The sequence below is a fragment of the Oncorhynchus masou genome, chromosome 25 (genome assembly GCF_036934945.1).
Source record: "Oncorhynchus masou masou isolate Uvic2021 chromosome 25, UVic_Omas_1.1, whole genome shotgun sequence".
Lineage (NCBI taxonomy): Eukaryota > Metazoa > Chordata > Actinopteri > Salmoniformes > Salmonidae > Oncorhynchus > Oncorhynchus masou.
Genome location: NC_088236.1, coordinates 48,142,513 through 48,160,890, shown reverse-complemented (window position 1 = coordinate 48,160,890; position 18,378 = coordinate 48,142,513). Strand labels below are relative to the sequence as shown.

The 18,378-nt window shown below is 41.1% G+C and overlaps 1 pseudogene; it reads left to right on the top strand.

Annotated features, from left to right (window-relative positions):
- The first annotated feature begins 10,885 nt into the window (after positions 1-10,885).
- On the top strand, positions 10,886-17,916 carry LOC135513666 (peroxisomal multifunctional enzyme type 2-like; annotated as a pseudogene).
- Positions 17,917-18,378: the final 462 nt, after the last annotated feature.

Below are 18,378 nucleotides of genomic sequence, written 5' to 3'. Positions count from 1 at the left end.
AGATATTATTTATTTTTTAATAGGCATAATCCCCCAAAATGTGTGGAAGAATTATTTGACTCCTCCTGAACTGCCACGGTAGGGCTACTCAGCACAACATTGGGTATGCGGCACATAAAAAAGTTTTGATCAGCAGGCCGGGGCTCAGGGTTGCAATATCCACTGCAGTGTATAATGCAGCCTAGTTTAATTTACACCATTCCAGTAGCTATCTTAGAAATATAACTTTGCTCCGTGCTTCTCCGATGCTGCCCCTCATCCCTAACTCTCTGCTGGGCGCTAATATCAAGTATGCCTAGTATGGTCTCAATCAAATGATCTATAGCCTCAGGGCCGGATTAATGCAGGTGTTTACCGGGGCTGAAGTCCCTGTGCCCAGGCTTGTGAGGGAACCAAGAGGCATAAAAAGGATTAATAATAATCATGAAGGAAATATATATTGTATAATATATATACATTATATATTACATACAGAACCAGTCAAAAGTTTGGACACACTTACTCATTCAAGAGTTTTTCTATATTTTTACTATTTTCTACGTTGTAGAATAATAATGAAGACATTAAAACTATGAAAACACACATGGAATCATGTATTAACCAAAAAAGTGTTAAACATATCAAAAATATATGTTATATCTGAGATTCTTCAAATAGTCACCCTTTGCCTTGATGACAGCTTTGCACACTCTTGGCATTCTCTCAACCAGCTTCATGAGGTAGTAACCTGGAATGCATTTCAATGAACAGGTGTGCCTTGATAAGTGAATTTGTGGAATTTCTTTCCTTCTTAATGTGTTTGAGCCAATCAGTTGTGTTGTGAAATGGTAGGGGTGTTATACAGAAGATAGCCCTATTTGGTAAAAGACCAAGTCAAAATTATAGCAAAAACAGCTCAAATAAGCAAAGAGAAACGATAGTCCATCATTACTTTAACACATAAAGGTCAGTTAATCTGGAAAATGTCAAGAACTTTGAAAGTTTCTTCAAGTGCCATAGCAAAAACCATCAAGCGCTATGATGAAACTGACAGAAGACGCAGACTTACCTCTGCTGCAGTGGACAAGTTCATTAGTTACCAGCCAGAGAAATAGCAGCCCAAATAAATGTTTCACCGAGTTTTACAAATGCTGTGTCATTGTGAGACGCAGAGTAAGTGAACGGATGATCTCGGCATGTGTGGTTCTCACCGTGAAGCATGGAGGATGTTTGATGGTGTGGGGGTGCTTTGCTGGTGACACTCTGTCTGTGATTTATTTAGAATTCAAGGCACACTTAACCAGCACGGCTACCACAGCATAATGCAGCGATACACAATCCCATCTAGTTTGTGCTTAGTGGGACTATAATTTGTTTTTCAACAGGACAATGACCCAACACACCTCCAGGCTGTGGAAGGGCTATTTGACCAAGGAGTGTGATGGAGTGCTGCATCAGATGACCTGGCCTCCACAATCACCCGACCTCAACCCAATTGAGATGGTTTGGGATGAGTTGGATAGCAGAGTGAAGGAAAAGCAGCCAACAAGTGCTCAGCATATGTGGGAACTCATTTAAGACTGTTGGGAAAGCATTCCAGGTGAAGCTGGTTGAGAGAATGCCAAATGTGTGCAAAGCTGTCATCAAATCAAAGGGTGGCTATTTGAAGAATCTAAAATGTAAAATATATTTAGATATTTTGAACACTTTTTTGATTACTACATGATTCCATATGTGTTATTTCATAGTTTTGATGTCTTCTCTATTATTCTACAATATAGTAAAAATAAAGAAAATCCCTTGAATGAGTGGGTTTTGACAGGTACTTTATTGAACTAGGCACGCCAGTTAAGAACAAATTCTTATTTACAATGACAGCCTACCCTGGACAACGCTGGGCTGATTGTGTGACGCCCTATGTGACTCCCTATCATGTCTGGATGTGATACAGCCTGGATTCAAACCAGAGACTGTAGTGACACCTCTTGCACTAAGATGCAGTGCCTTAGACCACCGCGCCATCTGGGAGCATATATATATATTTTTTTACTGCAACTGCCAACCACTGGAAGACTCAAGATCCTGCTCTCAATGAGTGTAGACAGCATGCTGCTGCCTGCTGCCACTCTGCTAATCATCAGATGGGGGAGGAGAGGAGGTAGGGGGGGCCCATGTGGATAACTGGGGGCCCTGCCTTGATTGGGTAACAAATTAATACAAAATAAAAAAATAAACCTCATTATAAATAAATATGACTGGTCAATTGTGTGAGTCAGGGGCTGGGGCCCAAGAGGCAAAAAATATATAAATAAAAATTACAGTGTTATAACTATTCATCCAGCTACAGGAGCTTGCTCTTAATGTTCAAAATACACCAGAGAGCACAATTTAGCTACAGAGGATCAATAGTTTATAAAAAATAACTGCACATTAAGAATTATGACAAGCACATTTTACAGATTGACTGACCTGGGGTGGCAGGTAGCCCAGTGGTTAGAGTGTTGGGCCAGTAACTGAAAGGTTGCTAGATGAAATCCCTGAGCTAAAAATCTGTTGTTCTGCCCCTGAACAAGGCAGTTAACCCACTGTTCCTAGGCCATCATTGTAAATAAGAATTTGTTTTTAACTGACTTAGTTAAATAAAATAATCTGCTAAAATTAAGGAAAACACCATCATAAAGTGTCTTAAAGGGTATTGGCTCCAACAGAAGCTGCTGGAACAGCTTCAATGCACCTTGGCTTAGATTATACAAGTGGACCTAAACCATGCCATGAAAATACATAACATATGCTTTGTATACAGTATGTTTACTCAAGTGTTTCCTTTATTTTGGCAGTTATCAGTATGCCTACAGTCTGGAAGGCTGCAGTTTGGGAAGCATGCTCGCTAAATATAGGCTACAGCTTGTTGCCTTGTAATCCATAGAAGGGTTTTGTAACCTCTTACCCTTGCAGTTTGACTGTTAAACTTATAGGTACACAAAAAATGGATGCCAGTCCTGACTTGAATGGGAACTGCCATCTATGGATTAGGCCTATATTTATTTCTATGGTTGGTTGCCGCTGTTGGTTTGCTTTTTGCAGATTGCAAAATACAATCGAAGGAAAAACGTAAAGTTTGGAAAGCAAATGCTTACTGCTGAAACGAGAAGACTATCTGTCGGTAGAAACAATATATATATTTTTCTCAACAACTCCAAATTGTAGTTCACAGCAGCACTGTTTTTCAAAGTACTGAATCTCACCTATTGCCACTACGAGCTCATCGGCAATCACTGTGAGTAACCTATGGATTCATCTTCCTCTTAGGTGCGTCACTGTGCCACTGGAAATTGTATTTAGTAGCCTACATATTGTAGGATTTTTAATGAATTTATTTGCAAATTATGGTGGAAAATAAGTATTTGTTCACCGACAAACAAGCAAGATTTCTGGCTCTCACAGACCTGTAACTTCTTCTTTAAGAGGCTCCTCTGTCCTCCATTCGTTACCTGTATTAATGGCACCTGTTTGAACTTGTTATCAGTATAAAAGACACCTGTCCACAACCTTAAACAATCACACGCCAAACTCCACTATGGCCAAGACCAAAGAGCTGTCAAAGGACACCAGAAACAAAATTGTAGACCTGCACCAGTCTGGGAAGACTGAATCTGCAATAGTTAAGCAGCTTGGTTTGAAGAAATCAACTGTGGGAGCAATTATTAGGAAATGGAAGACATACAAGACCACTGATAATCTCCCTCGATCTGGGGCTCCACGCAAGATCTCACCCCGTGGGGTCAAAATGATCACAAGAATGGTGAGCAAAAATCCCAGAACCACACAGGGGGACCAAGTGAATGACCTACAGAGAGCTGGGACCAAAGTAACAAAGCCTACCATCAGTAACACACTACGCCGCCAGGGACTCAAATCCTGCAGTGCCAGACGTGTCCCCCTGCTTAAGCCAGTACATGTCCAGGCCAGCCTGAAGTTTGCTAGAGAGCATTTGGATGATCCAGAAGATTGGGAGAATGTCATATGGTCAGATGAAACCAAAATAGAACTTTTTGGTAAAGACTCAACTTGTCGTGTTTGGAGGACAAAGAATGCTGAGTTGTATCCCTCTGTGAAGCATGGGGGTGGAAACATCATGCTTCAGGGCTGTTTTTCTGCAAAGGGACCAGGACGACTGATCCGTGTAAAGGAAAGAATGAATGGGACCATGTATTGTGAGATTTTGAGTGAAAACCTCCTTCCATCAGCAAGGGCATTGAAGATGAAACGTGGCTGGGTCTTTCAGCATGACAATGATCCCAAACACACCGTCCGGGCAACGAAGGAGTGGCTTCGTAAGAAGCATTTCAAGGTCCTGGAGTGGCCTAGCCAGTCTCCAGATCTCATCCCCATAGAAAATCTTTGGAGGGATTTGAAAGTCTGTGTTGCCCAGCAACAGCCCCAAAACATCACTGCTCTAGAGGAGATCTGCATGGAGGAATGGGCCAAAATACCAGCAACAGTGCGTGAAAACCTTGAGATAATCTTTTGTTATTGACCAAATACTTGTTTTCCACCATAATTTGCAAATAAATTCATTAAACATCCTACAATGTGATTTTCTGGATTTCTTTCTCTCATTTTGTCTGTCATAGTTGAAGTGTACCTATGATGGAAATTACAGGCCTCTCTAATCTTTTTAAGTGGGAGAACTTGCACAATTAGTGGCTGACTAAATACTTTTTTGCTACACTCTCTATATATATATATATATATTGCCTCCTAATATTGTACAGTATGTGTGTCCCTTCATTGGCCTGGGTTATTGTTTGTTTGAATTCAAGACTAGATTGATCTCAGTATGACAATAACCAGGTGTCCATCCAACCTTTTTACGTGAGTAAAGGACATGTCGGGAAAAAAATGTAATGACCGGCATGATGGAAACAAACATTTTTGGTAAACTTTCCAAATGTGAACAAAACTTAGTACTCGAGACAAGGTGGCATCTTTTTGAATAGGTAAAATGAATCATATGAGAAATGTCAATGGAAACGCTTTTATGAGCAAATATTGATACAATAGCCATCATATCGAAGTAAACGTGTAGTCCTGAGATGATATGTTGTGTGTTCCTACCACTATGACTCGGTAAAGCATTAAGTTTATCTGGCTACAGATTAAATACATGTTAATAATGGACATTACATGATTGTGAATGTTCAAGATGATGAGCTTGATGGCCCTTTCCAATAAATATCGAGGGTCTTATTCTGGTGACATCATCATTGATGCTTGTCTGTTGTTTGACAAATACAAATAATCTCGCTGTAGGCTGGACCGTCCTAAGAGTGAGTGTAAATGGTAGGCATATCCTCTGCTATCCACTTGATCTAAAAATTATTATTTTGGGTATAGGGGAGGGTCACCTTTTTTTGCAAGCGTTCACGGAGGGTAAAAATATTGTTGGAGGAAAAATGTATAGTCTGGAGACCCCTTGAATTGTACATATTGTTTCATACAATAATTTGTTCCTGTAGGTGCTGGGAAGCGATATCAGGGGGATGCGGTCATGACTCCCTCCTCAGACCCTTTGGCAGAACGCCCAGAATATGTTAAATAAATTAAGACAGGAGACGTGCTAGAGACATGCTGGAACCAACCCTAGGAACCATTCCTATGTAGCTTGTCTGTGTAAGCAGTATATAAGATAACTAACGGGACTGCCTCAGGAGAGCTCATTTTAGACTGGTATTATATGCATTTAAGTTCTCCTACGACCTCTCCAGCTTGCTGATAATAAAGAATGATTCATTTAATATTGACCTGTGTTGAATTTCCATGACAATATTGTGATGGAACATTTTATGTTTGTGCTTTTCTATTTAGCAATTTCTGTGTTCTATGTTTGTGCTTTTCTAATAACCGTTTTCTTTGTTCATGCAAGTGACTGACTGAGCGAATCCTCACTATCAGTATCTGCAATTTGGCAGTACGCTCAGACCTTTGTTTTGAGAATGAAAGATATCTCAAGTTTCAAGTTCTCAGCTTAGAGAGAAGAAGCCTCATGAAGTATTGTCACATGTATTGTCTGTCACATGAATGAACAAAACGTTACTGATAAATTATTATGAATAATGAATAAGCTAAATCATGCAAATATCACTTTCTGTGTAAGTATATAAGATAACTAATAGGACTGTCTCATTAGAGCTCCTGACAGACATTCACTATGGTGCATCAAGTTTGTTGGAATGTTTCCTGCGTGCTAACAATAAACAATGATTGATTGAAGATTGACGTCGAGTGTCCCTGTGTAAGAAAATCCACATCAATATATATTTCACTGAAGGGAGGGCAATACATTTTCATTTCAGAGAGGTCAGATTTTCTCCAGGTATCCCTCATTATAAACAGTGGTGTAAAGTTCTTTAGTAAAAATACTTCAAAGTAATACTTAAGTAGTTTTTTACGGTATCTGTACTTTACTATTAATATTTTTGACAACTTTTACTTCACTGCATTCCTAAAGAAAATAATTTAATTATTACTTCATACATTTTCCTTGACACCCAAAAGTACTTGTTACATTTTGACAGGAAAATGGTACAATTCACACACTTATCAAGAGAACATCCCTTGGTCATTCCTACTGCCTCTGATCTGGCGGACTCACTAAACACATGTAAATTAATGTTGTAGTGTACCCCTGGCTATCCGTAAATAAAATAAAAAACAAATCTGTTCAGAAAGCTGCAGTTCTTGCAAATGGGTTTGTCTGGTTTGCATAATATACAGAATTTGAAATTATTAGTACTTTTACTTTTACTTCTGATATTTATATACATTTTTGCAATTCCATTTACTTTTGATACTTGAGTATATTTAAAACAAAATACTTTTAGACTTTTACTCAAGTAGTATTTTACTGGATGACTTTCAATTTTTCTTGAGTCCTTTTCTATTAAGGTATCTTTACTTTTACTCAAGTATGACTTTTGGGTACTTTTTACACCACTGATTATAAAAAAATGTACAGTCCTTTGAGAGAATGCGCATATTTTGTAAAGGTCTCTCGATCAAAACGTCCTGCCTCCATTGCTGTGGACTTCTTTCTCACAGAGCTCTACTAGCTTGGCTTCCTGAACTAATTTGGCACTAGACTTTCATCTCATATTAACCTTGTCCGTCTATGAAATAAATCAATCTATGAAATATTTTAGAATAATGGCTATAAATTGATCTCTGAAGGTGCTACAGTGATGAAACCACTCCCCCATGCTATGCTACAATGTAAGAATTGCAAGCATGTGTGTTGTCAGTGGCTGTGATGTACGGTTCAGCTAGGAGTTGATGGACAGTTAGAAGAAAACTATACTACTGTGTCCGCAAACTGGTCTCAGAGCATTTTGTATTATTCTGTACGTAAATCCGGGACACCACATTTAGTATGATATGGGGCTTCTACTAAGCTATATGGAATTGTTTTAAGAATGTCATACCAAGGATCATGTTGCTATTTGATTTGGAATTTTAAGACCACTTGAAGTTATAAAGAAAATATATAAAATAATTTCATTGAACAAAAATATAATGGCAACATTTAAAGTGCTGATCCCATGTTTCATGAGCTGAAATAAAAGATCCCAGAAATGTTCCATCTGCATAAAAATATTATTTCTCAAAAATGTTGTGCATAAATTTGTTTACATCCCTGTTAGTGAGCATTTTTTCCTTTGTCAAGATTATCCATCCAACTGACAGGTGTGGCATATCAAGAAGCGCATTAAGTATCACAATCATTACACAGGTGCACCTAATGCTGGAGACAATAAAAGGCCATTCTAAAATGTGCAGTTTTGTCACACAACACAATTCCAAATATGTCTTAAGTTTTGAGGGAGAGTGCAATTGGCATGGTGACTGCAGGAATGTCCACCAGAGCATTTGCCAGAGAATTTAACATTCATTTCTCTACCATTTGCCTTCATACATTTATCTAGCATCTCACATGTAGGATTTTCCACAATGTTCATTTTAGAGAATTGCTGAGTCAACGATGTGAACAGAGTGGCAGTGGGATTATGGTATGGGCAGGCATAAACTACGGGCAATGAACACAATTTGTATTTTGTCGATGACAATTTGAATGCACAGAAATACCGTGATGAGATTCTGAGGTCCATTTGTTTTATAAAGGTATCTGCTCCCTTTGTTGTGAGCAACATTTGGGATTAGTCTGTTGGGAACGTAACAAAATGGGGGCTCGTCCGGGATTTTGTTTCCCATGAGTATGATAGTCGCTCTAATCACCTACTTAGAAGCTCTCCTGTACCCAGATATTTGAGTGTTCAAAATACACTCGTGGTAGTTTTCTGTCAAACAAAATCACAAAGCCATGTTGAGCTCGCAAGGGAACAAGCATGTCTTTTTGATCGGAGGTGTGGTTCTCAAGAGGTCAAGGACCTTTAGGATTTAAAGACACTCATACTTCTTGAGCAGTTCAAGAATTGCCTTCACGAAAGGGTTGCTACCGACATTTATAAGCAAAAGGATGATGCAGAAAAATGAATCCATGCTTTTGTTACTTCTAGGTTAGACCACTGCAATGCTGTACTTTCCGGCTACCCGGATAAAGCACTAAATAAACTTCAGTTAGTGCTAAATACGGCTGCTAGAATCCTGACTAGAACCAAAAAATTTGATCATATTACTCCTGTGCTAGCCTCCCTACACTGGCTTCCTGTTAAGGCAAGGGCTGATTTCAAGGTTTTACTGCTAACCTACAAAGCATTACATGGGCTTGCTCCTACCTATCCTTCTGATTTGGTCCTGCCGTACATACCTACAGCTACGGTTACAAGACGCAGGCCTCCTAATTGTCCGTAGAATTTCTAAGCAAACAGCTGGAGGCAGGGCTTTCTCCTATAGAGCTCCATTTTTATGGAATGGTCTGCCTACCCATGTGAGAGACGCAGACTCGGTCTCAACCTTAAAGTCTTTACTGAAGACTCATCTCTTCAGTGGGTCAAATGATTGAGTGTAGTCTGGCCCAGGAGTGTGGAGGTGAACGGAAAGGCTCTGGAGCAACGAACCGCCCTTGCTGTCTCTGCCTGGCCAGTTCCCCTCTCTCCACTGGGATTCTCTGCCTCTAACCCTATTACAGGGGCTGAGTCACTGGCTTACTGGTGCTCTTTCATGCCGTCCTTAGGAGGGTTGCATCATTTGAGTGGGTTGAGTCACTGACGTGATCTTCCTGTCTGGGTTGGCGCCCCCCTTGGGTTGTGCCGTGGCGGAGATATTTGTGGGCTATACTCGGCCTTGTCTCAGGATGGTAAGTTGGTGGTTGAAGATATCCCTCTAGTGGTGTGGGGGCTGTGCTTTGGCAAAATGGGTGAGGTTATATCCTGCCTGTTTGGCCCTGTCCGGGGGTATCATCGGATGGGGCCACAGTGTCTCCTGACCCCTCCTGTCTCAGCCTCCACTATTTATGCTGCAGTAGTTTATGTGTCAAGGGGCTAGGGTCAGTCTTTTATATCTGGAGTACTTCTCCTGTCTTGTACTGTGTGAATTTAAGTACGCTCTCTCTAATTCACTCTTTCTTTCTTTCTCTCTCTCGGAGGACCTGAGCCCTAGGACCATGCCTCAGGACTACCTGGCATGATGACTCCTTGCTGTCCCCAGTCCACCTGGCCATGCTGCTGCTCCAGTTTCAACTGTTCTGCCTGCGGCTATGGAACCCTGACCTGTTCACCGGACATGATACCTGTCCCAGACCGGCTGTTTTCAAACTCTCTAGAGACAGCAGGAGCGGTAGGAATACTCTTAATGATCGGCTATGAAAAGCAAACTGATATTTACTCCTGAGGTGCTGACTTGTTGCACCCTTGACAACTACTGTGATTACTATTATTTCACCATGCTGGTCATTTATGAACATTTGAACATCTTGGCCATGTTCTGTTATAATCTCCACCCTGCACAGCCAGAAGAGGACTGAACACCCCTCATAGCCTGGTTCCTCTCTTGGTTTCTTCCTAGGTTTTGGCCTTTCTAGGGAGTTTTTCTTAGCTACCGTGCTTCTACACCTGCATTGCTTGCTGTTTGGGGTTTTAGGCTGAGTTTCTGTACAGCACTTTGAGATATCAACGGATGTAAGAAGGGCTATATAAATACATTTGATTTGATTTGACAAACATTGGCAGTAGATTGGGCTTACTAAAGAGCTCAGTGACTTTCAATGTAGCACCGCCATAGGATGCCACCTTTCCAACACGTCAGTTTGTCAGATGTCTGCCCTGCTAGAGCTGCCCCGGTCAACTGTATGTGCTGTTAGAAAAAGGCGACATTGTTGTACTGCTTTTAGAATATCAGGGTTTATTCTCAGATGTGCCAACTCAGACAAATGTTCTAAAGCATGACATTGACGTTTCAGACTCTGCCCTAATCAAACAACATGCCTATCGAGTGAATCCTTAAAAGAGAGCGAAGCTCTGCAGTGAGGTGGAGTTCATGCTTGAACACGGAATTGCACAACATGGCAACAGTACTTGGAGTTCTCCCTGTATTTTAGTACCTAAGCCGAATGGATCTCTATGGTTTTGTTTCGATATTTAGGAAACTCAATGCCGTTACTTATTGAATCAAGACATTAAAGCTTTTAATTTGTTATTCATTTCTAAAATGTTCTACAAACCAAATTTCACTTCTGACATGATGGGGTATTGTGTGAAGATCAGTGACTCAAAATGTATATTTAATACAATTTAAATTCAGACTGTAACACAAAATGTGGAAAAAGTAAAGGGTTGTGAATGCTTTCTGAAGGTACTCTATTAAAGTCAGCGCCGGGTTCCAGGCATAAGCAACATTAGCGGTCGCAATTTACTATTGAGTGTAAGAATATTACACCAGGCGCAATTTCAAAATGTCTTCTCCACACACGGTTAATGACCATGGAAGAGATATTAAAGGGGAAAGGAAGCGCTCCGCTGCTGCTGATAAAGTGGATAAAGAGATAAAAGCCAACGGAGGCAAAGCAGTGGCTAACTATGGTGGGTAGTTTGGACCTAGTTATCTTCCTTCATTTGATATTTTACACATGGCTCAAGGTAGTCTCATGTGGCCACCCTTCTGAATCCTGTTTGGAGGCCTGGAATCTGAGGCTAAGTTCATGGCTATGTAGGCAGTTTGCATGTTTAAGGGCAGTATGACAGAGCCTTGATGCAGTCTCAAATTCCATCCTTCCAGTGTCCAATTACACCTCCTTATGGTTTTTTTTCACCCTCATTGAAACTACCAGGGCATTGTACTGTAGACCAGGGGTTCCCAAACTTTTTCACTCTGGGCCCCCTCCTCCTGTGAGTGCAAGCATGCACCACAGCTATTTCTATGAGCAGAAGTACAGTTCATGGCACAAACTGTTCACTCCCTTTTTGTTGGGGGAGAGGATTTTGCAGGTTTAAAGTTTATTTCTTGCAATTCTACACATTTTGTCATGGTGCAAAGAAAATGTTGCAGTTTTAAATCAAATTGCAATTCTATACACTTTTTCTGTTACGGTTTTCTTCCGGTGAAAGAGAAGAGGACCAAAATGCAGCGTGGTTATTTATAAACATCTTTAATAAAGATGATAACGTGAACAATATACTTATACAAAACAAGAAACCATGGAAAACTGAAAACAGTCCTGGTGCAAAAGACAGGAACAATCACCCACAAAATACCCAAAGAATATGGCTGCCTAAATATGGTTCCCAATCAGAGACAACGATAAACACCTGCCTCTGATTGAGAACCACTCTCGGCAACCATAGACTTACCTAGAATACTACACTGAACACAACCCTATCAATCTACAAAACCCCTAGACAAGACAAACACATAATCACCCATGTCACACCCTGGCCTAACCACAATAATAAAGAAAACACAGAATACTAAGGCCAGGGCGTGACATTTTCCATGTCTAATGTGTATTCATGTGATATTTGAGTGACAAAGAAATTACAACAATATCTATGGGCTAAAAAAACGAAATAAAAAAAACTTTAGCTTACATGGGCTCGTTGATCTGGCCATTTCTGACAAGTTATAAATAATTCAAAATAAAATCAAATGTTATTAGTCACAGGCGCCGAATACAACAGGTGTAGACCTCACAGTGAAATGCTTACTTACGAGACCCTAACCAACAGTGTAGCTTCAAATAGAATAGAGAATTGAATGACAAATATAGTTGCGGTCTAAGTAGTAATGAGATTGACCAGGGCCTGAATCCATTAAGTGTCTCAGAGTAGGAGTGCTGATCTATGTTTAGGTCCCCCTTGTCCATATCACCTTATTCATTAGGATCTGAAAGGCAAAACTGATTCTAGATCAGGATAACCACCACAGTGATCATTACTTTTATTTCTTATTCTTATCCGTATTTTTTTAAACTGCATTGTTGGTTAGGAGCTCGTAAGTACGCATTTCACTGTAAGGTCTACACCTGTTGTGTTCGGCGCATGTGACTAATACAATTTGATTTGATTTAATGCAACATTCGTTCCCTGTATTTCAGACCTCCTCCATAGAGTTCACCTGAGAGGCTCCTTCATGGTCACTAGAGCTGCCTGGAACCACATGATGAACCAGAAGTTTGGGAGGTAATGTACTGTACAGTAAAGGTCATCAAGGGTCAGACCCAGCACCATGTTGCCTATTTAAAATGAAATAGAGCAGAATCCTCTGCTGAAATCCAAATTACCCCCTAGGCACTCCTGTAGGGGTAGGCATAAGCAACATAGCAATTGCTTAATCTTGCCTCCTGATAGCTTGGTTTGAATTCTCACCATATTGCTGCCACCTATTCAATCGAGTGCCTATGGGTTGAGTAGCCAGTTAGTACATACTAGCAACACGCATTACAACCAAACCAGACAGGCAAATTCAGGGCAGCTAAGACAAGCCAAGCCAAGGACAAATTGCCTTAAATCTACAGTCTTATATAAACCATAGCTGAATGGATCTCTTTACCAATCCATATTTCCCAGGGAAAAAGTAAATCCACCTTCAAGAAAAAAACAAAATAACTTCTAATGCAATAGACCATATGACTGGACAAGAAATAGAAAGCATCAACTGAATGTTAAATGTGTTTCCTGTCAGGTATTTTAACTGTCTGTATTGTCTACTTGTTGAATGTTTGGAGTCTTGATTTATGGTTGTTTGTAATGTCTTGTAAATTGGTGCTTAACCCCAGGAAGATTAGCTAGCGTTACGTCATTAGATAATTGGGATCCTAATAAAAATGACAAAAATTTAAAAAGGTGCTTTTCAGAAAGCAAATAGACAATGACAAAGCAATTCTGGTCCTGGAGTGCTGCAGACACGTCATGTTTTTGATTTAACTGACCTGGAAGACCAGGTGTGTTGAATTTAGGCAATCACTGAATTGATCAATTAGCTCAGTTGGTCAAGGCTGTATTCAGCACATAGAAACGTAATAGAACGTTCAATTGATCGGAAACGATGCTGTACTGAAGGACCAGTTGAATAACGGGGTTGGGTTGTGGGTTCAAAATGCACTGCTGCCCTTTAAATACGTCACTCATTGCTTCAAGCCACAACTCGGCACACCCAGCGAACGGTGTAAACGTATCGCCATTTTCTTTCAAATTTGTACAAGAACGTTTTGGGAAAACGTGTCATTCAGTACAAACCGTACTGTAGAGTAGCAATTGTTAAAGCAAACTGAACACACCCCTGATGTGGTGCTTAGTTGGAACAAAATCCAGCAGTACCTGTGGCACTCCAGGAATAAGGTTGCCTATAGAGCATAGCTTTGAACATCTGTTGCAAGTTTTTGCACAGGTGGGCCCTTCCTTTACGTATTCATATAGAAAAATCCATCCTTATGATCCCCTTTGATTTGCAGCGATGGCACCAAGAATGAGTGACAAAACGGCCCTAAAAATGTTTTGTGATCGTTGTTGACTTTTGGCAGGCAGTGAAGCGGTCTGATTTCTTTGCAGTTGCTGTGTCATATTGTGTTTTCTTGTTATTGCTGTGTGACTGCACCAGCCATGGCACATTGATTCAACACTGTCGCACTGAATTAAACTGACATTTCACGGTGCCCTGTCTGTGCCCAGGATCGTTATGACATCATTGGCTGCTGGCATCTATGGCAATTTTGGGCAGGGGAACTACAGCGCGGCGTAGCTGGGACTGGCCAACACCCTGGCCATCGAGGGTCAAAAGCACAATATCCACTACAACACCATCACCCCGAACGCGGGCTCATGCCTCACAGAGACTGTTATGCCCCCAGGTCAGAGGAGTCCCTGAGAAACGGCTCTAAACACAGGCTGAGCAGCACACATTACTGTCATCTTATTAAGGCTCAATGATTTGAGTTGATCTGTTGCATAATTACGCAATATTACATGTATTACAATTAATATCGACATGTAAATGTGATACTTGAAGTCACCTGCTATTGTCAAACAAATGCACGCACAAAATGAGTAAATAGAGATGAATATATCATACACTGAAAAATGACCTTGTTGATTTGTGGACTGAGCATTTACTGAGGCGTCGTAGATTGTTTTGATGCCTCTGCTTGGCAGACTGGCATCTGTGATTTTCTTCTTGGTATCTGCCACATGATGTCCTGTTAAACCCAGTATGAAAGTCGAGTGTGATATTGTCCCATATGTCAGTAACCTTGATTTCCCTAGAGTTTAAGAGACAGATTCAATAACACATGTTTGATATCAAAACAAAGGGCTAGCTTATCATCATGATTTGTATACTCTATGTCATAACATTAGCAACTAACGACTATGCTTTTTCTCTCATAGATCTCTTGGAGTCCTTGAAAGCCGAATACATTTCCCCCTTGTTCTATGACTGTCTCATGAGCAGTGTCAAGAAAATGGAGGCCTGTTGGAGGTTTGTAAGAGAAATGTATCACGTGTTCACTATGCCTTTTGTCTTACTCTGAATGTTTACTGATTATTCTTTTGATGTTCTCTCCCTGTTCAGGTTGGGGCTGGCTGGATTGGAAAATGTATGTAGAATTTATTATTCTCCTTTCGGAGTATTTGCATTGTTCTACAATATTCAATTTCCACAAATGTGCGTGTGTGTGTGTAGTGCGATGGGAGCGTTCCCAGGGCCACATCGTGAGGCACAAGAACCAGGGCATGTCTCCTGAGGCAGTGCGACACCAGTGCGACAACATCTGTGACTTCACCAATGCCACCAAACCTGCAAACAGTGGTAACAAACTCACACAGCCCATAACAACTACGCCATATTTTGCCTCTGCCAGATATATTACTGATAATTGCCATTGAATTCAAACCAACATATGTTTTTTCAAACAATAGTGCAAAATGTAGTAAATTAATAGGTAGATTTAAATCAAACATCAGAATAATATTCCGCCTGCAGTGAATGCCAGAACTCTTTTGATGTTGTAACCATTGAGGCACTGTACTGAAACTGATTTAATGGGAGAAGGTCCAAGTTCTAAACAGTTTGCTGCAGTGTAAACAACGATAGAGGAGCATCAGGGCACAAACCGATGAGAGAAAAGAGACAACAAGCTAGCCTTCCAGTGAACAAACACATTGGCTATGACACGGAATGTAAACTACACCACCACCAGTCCCCCCATCTTTGAACAAAGGGAAAAGTACCGTTCAGTATCTAGCGGTGCAGTGCGCCTTAGGGGTCAGGCAGAGACGAGAACATGGCAAGTGGTCATCATTATTCCCTCTTCTCTCTCCCTCGGCTTGCCCTTGGATGTGCAGCAGCAGCATGGGGGTAGGAGTCTCCCAAAGAGTGCCTCATTACCATGACTTTGTAGTGCTCTTTATTTGTGCCTTTTATAAGAGTACTTTGTTCTATAACAGCTTTATTGAGTGATTGTAATTAGTCTCCTCTCTTCCCTGTTGCCGGTTAAGTAAGAGTCACTGGCCACATTGGTGGAGGTGCTGTCAGGAACCTTCCCCAACCCCATCAGCGCTATTGTCGCCACTACTGCATCCGGGATCAGTCCTGTGAGTGTAGAGGTCAACCGTACTGGGCTGGAATGAAGAGACATTGTGCATGTTGTTGACAGATGGCCCCATAGTGATGCTCTGTGGTCTCCTACTGTGGACCAATGTCTTCAAAGACACATGTTTGTCTGTTTGGAGTTTCTTTCTGAAGCCAAGTGGCCAAGTCAAACTCTCTCTGGAGGATGTAAGTCAATGTGTCCCTAGCTGGCCTACAGGGTCTGGTTCTGTCGAAAGGCAATGATGAGTAACATCAAGACTCATGTCACTTCATACTGTGCTGATTTTAGCTGTGCTTCCCCTTCAGATGGAGGCGGTGGGACAGAAGCTTCCAGAGTCATCCTTCAGCTACTCCCAAGCTCAGTGCATTCTGTACGACCTGGGAGTGGGCCTGTCCACCAAGGACGACCACCACCTCAAGTTCCTGTATGAGGGCCACGAGGGCTTCAGCTGTCTGCCTACCTCCGGTATCATCCCCTCCCAGGCGGCCATGATGTAGGGCTGGGCTCCGTGCCTGGACTCAACTCCGACCTCACCAAAAGCTCAAGGAAACACTCATCCGACACAGTATTGGCAACCATCTATTGGTTTAACACACTGAATAGCACTAATGGTGTTGCTGTTTGTACACAGTTCATTCAGTGGGTAAATCATGCATTTTGATAGCTTAAAATGTTCTATTGCTTGAAACGGAATAGGAAATACTAACTGAAACCGCTATGTAATTATCTATGAACTCACCTTTGTTCGTTCTGATATTGTCACTCTCTCGCAGTTGTTGCATGAAGAGCAGTAGCTGGAGCTTTTCCATTACCCACCTTGGGTATGTCCCAATACACATTCTAAGTATCTCTGAGCACAACATCATTTTCTGCTGACAAAAGCCTGTGATTTGAAATAGTTTTGTCTGCATTTGCAGGAAATCTGACCTTTCAGTCTGCAGTCGCAAGATGTGTTAGACAAAGGATCTGGAGCAGTCATTCTCCTGGATAGTTAGTTGTGTTACTCTTCCTTTTCCCTGACAATTAGAGTGAAAAATTGTGTTGAGCTTCTGTTGAGGTAGATATTGAGAACAACTATTTTTGGTTGATGTTCCACAGGGTTGCATGAGATGAGCAGAGAAATGACTCGGTGGGATTAATTAAACAAATAGCGGTAGAATTTAAGAATCGAAGCTAATCAAATACATGCAATCTAGAGATTCTTTCAGAAAAAGCTGAAATAATATTTTCACTACTTGTCCTGTGGAAGGTCTTTATAATTTCTCATTATTGCTGACTCTGAACATTATGACAACATAGCTGTCTTTCTCCACAGTCCACACATACAGTGGGAAAGAGTTGGTGTTCTACAACCAGTACTCACTGTTTATCGTGGCGGCTGGTGGCTTTGGAGGAAAGAGAACATCTGATAAAGCAATGGTAAATCTTCCAATCTGTGACATTTCAGAAGTACCATTATTTTTCTAGAACAAAATGGTTAATACCTACCATCTTCTTTAACTTCTCTTGGGTAGGGGGTAGTATTTTCACGTCCGGATGAAAAGCGTGCCCAAAGTAAACTGCCTGTTACTCAGGCCCAGAAGCTAGGATATGCATGTAATTAGTAGATTTGGATAGAAAACACTCTAAAGTTTCTGTCTGTGAGTATAACCGAACTGATATGGCAGGCGAAACCCAGAGGACAAACCATCCCCCCCCAAAAAACAATTCCACCTACCAGTGTTTTTCAATGGCTGTCACTTTTATTATAAGGCGAGAACTTTGTTTTTCACGCTCAACAGATTCCCGTGTGCATCAAGAATGGTCCACCACCCAAAGAACAGCCAGCCAAATTGACAACTGTGGGAGGCATTGGAGTCAACGTGGGCCAGCATCCCTGTGGAATGAGGATGACAAATTGAGGCTGTTCTGAGGGCAAATGTGTGGGGGGGTGAAACTCAATATTAGGAAGGTGTTCCTAATGTTTGGTATACTCAGTGTATATCACAATATACATTGGCCTAGAGTCAATCTATGCGCTATGAGATAATTTACTGAAGGCAATGTACAGTATGTAAAAAACAAAAAAAAAAAAAAAAAAACGGTATCGCTCTCTGTCAAACCACACAGGACGTTCACTACACCAAAAATATGTGGACACCTGTTTGTTGAACATACCATTCCAGGATCATGGGCATTAATATGGAGTTGGTCCCCCCCTTTGCTGTAATAACAGCCTCCACTCTTCTGGGAAGGTTTTCCACTAGAAGTTAGAACATTGCTGCAGGAACCTGCTTCCATTCAGCCACAAGAGCATTAGTGAGGTCGGACACTGATGTTGGGCGATTAGGCCTGGCTTTGGAGGCTGTTATAGCAGCAAAAGG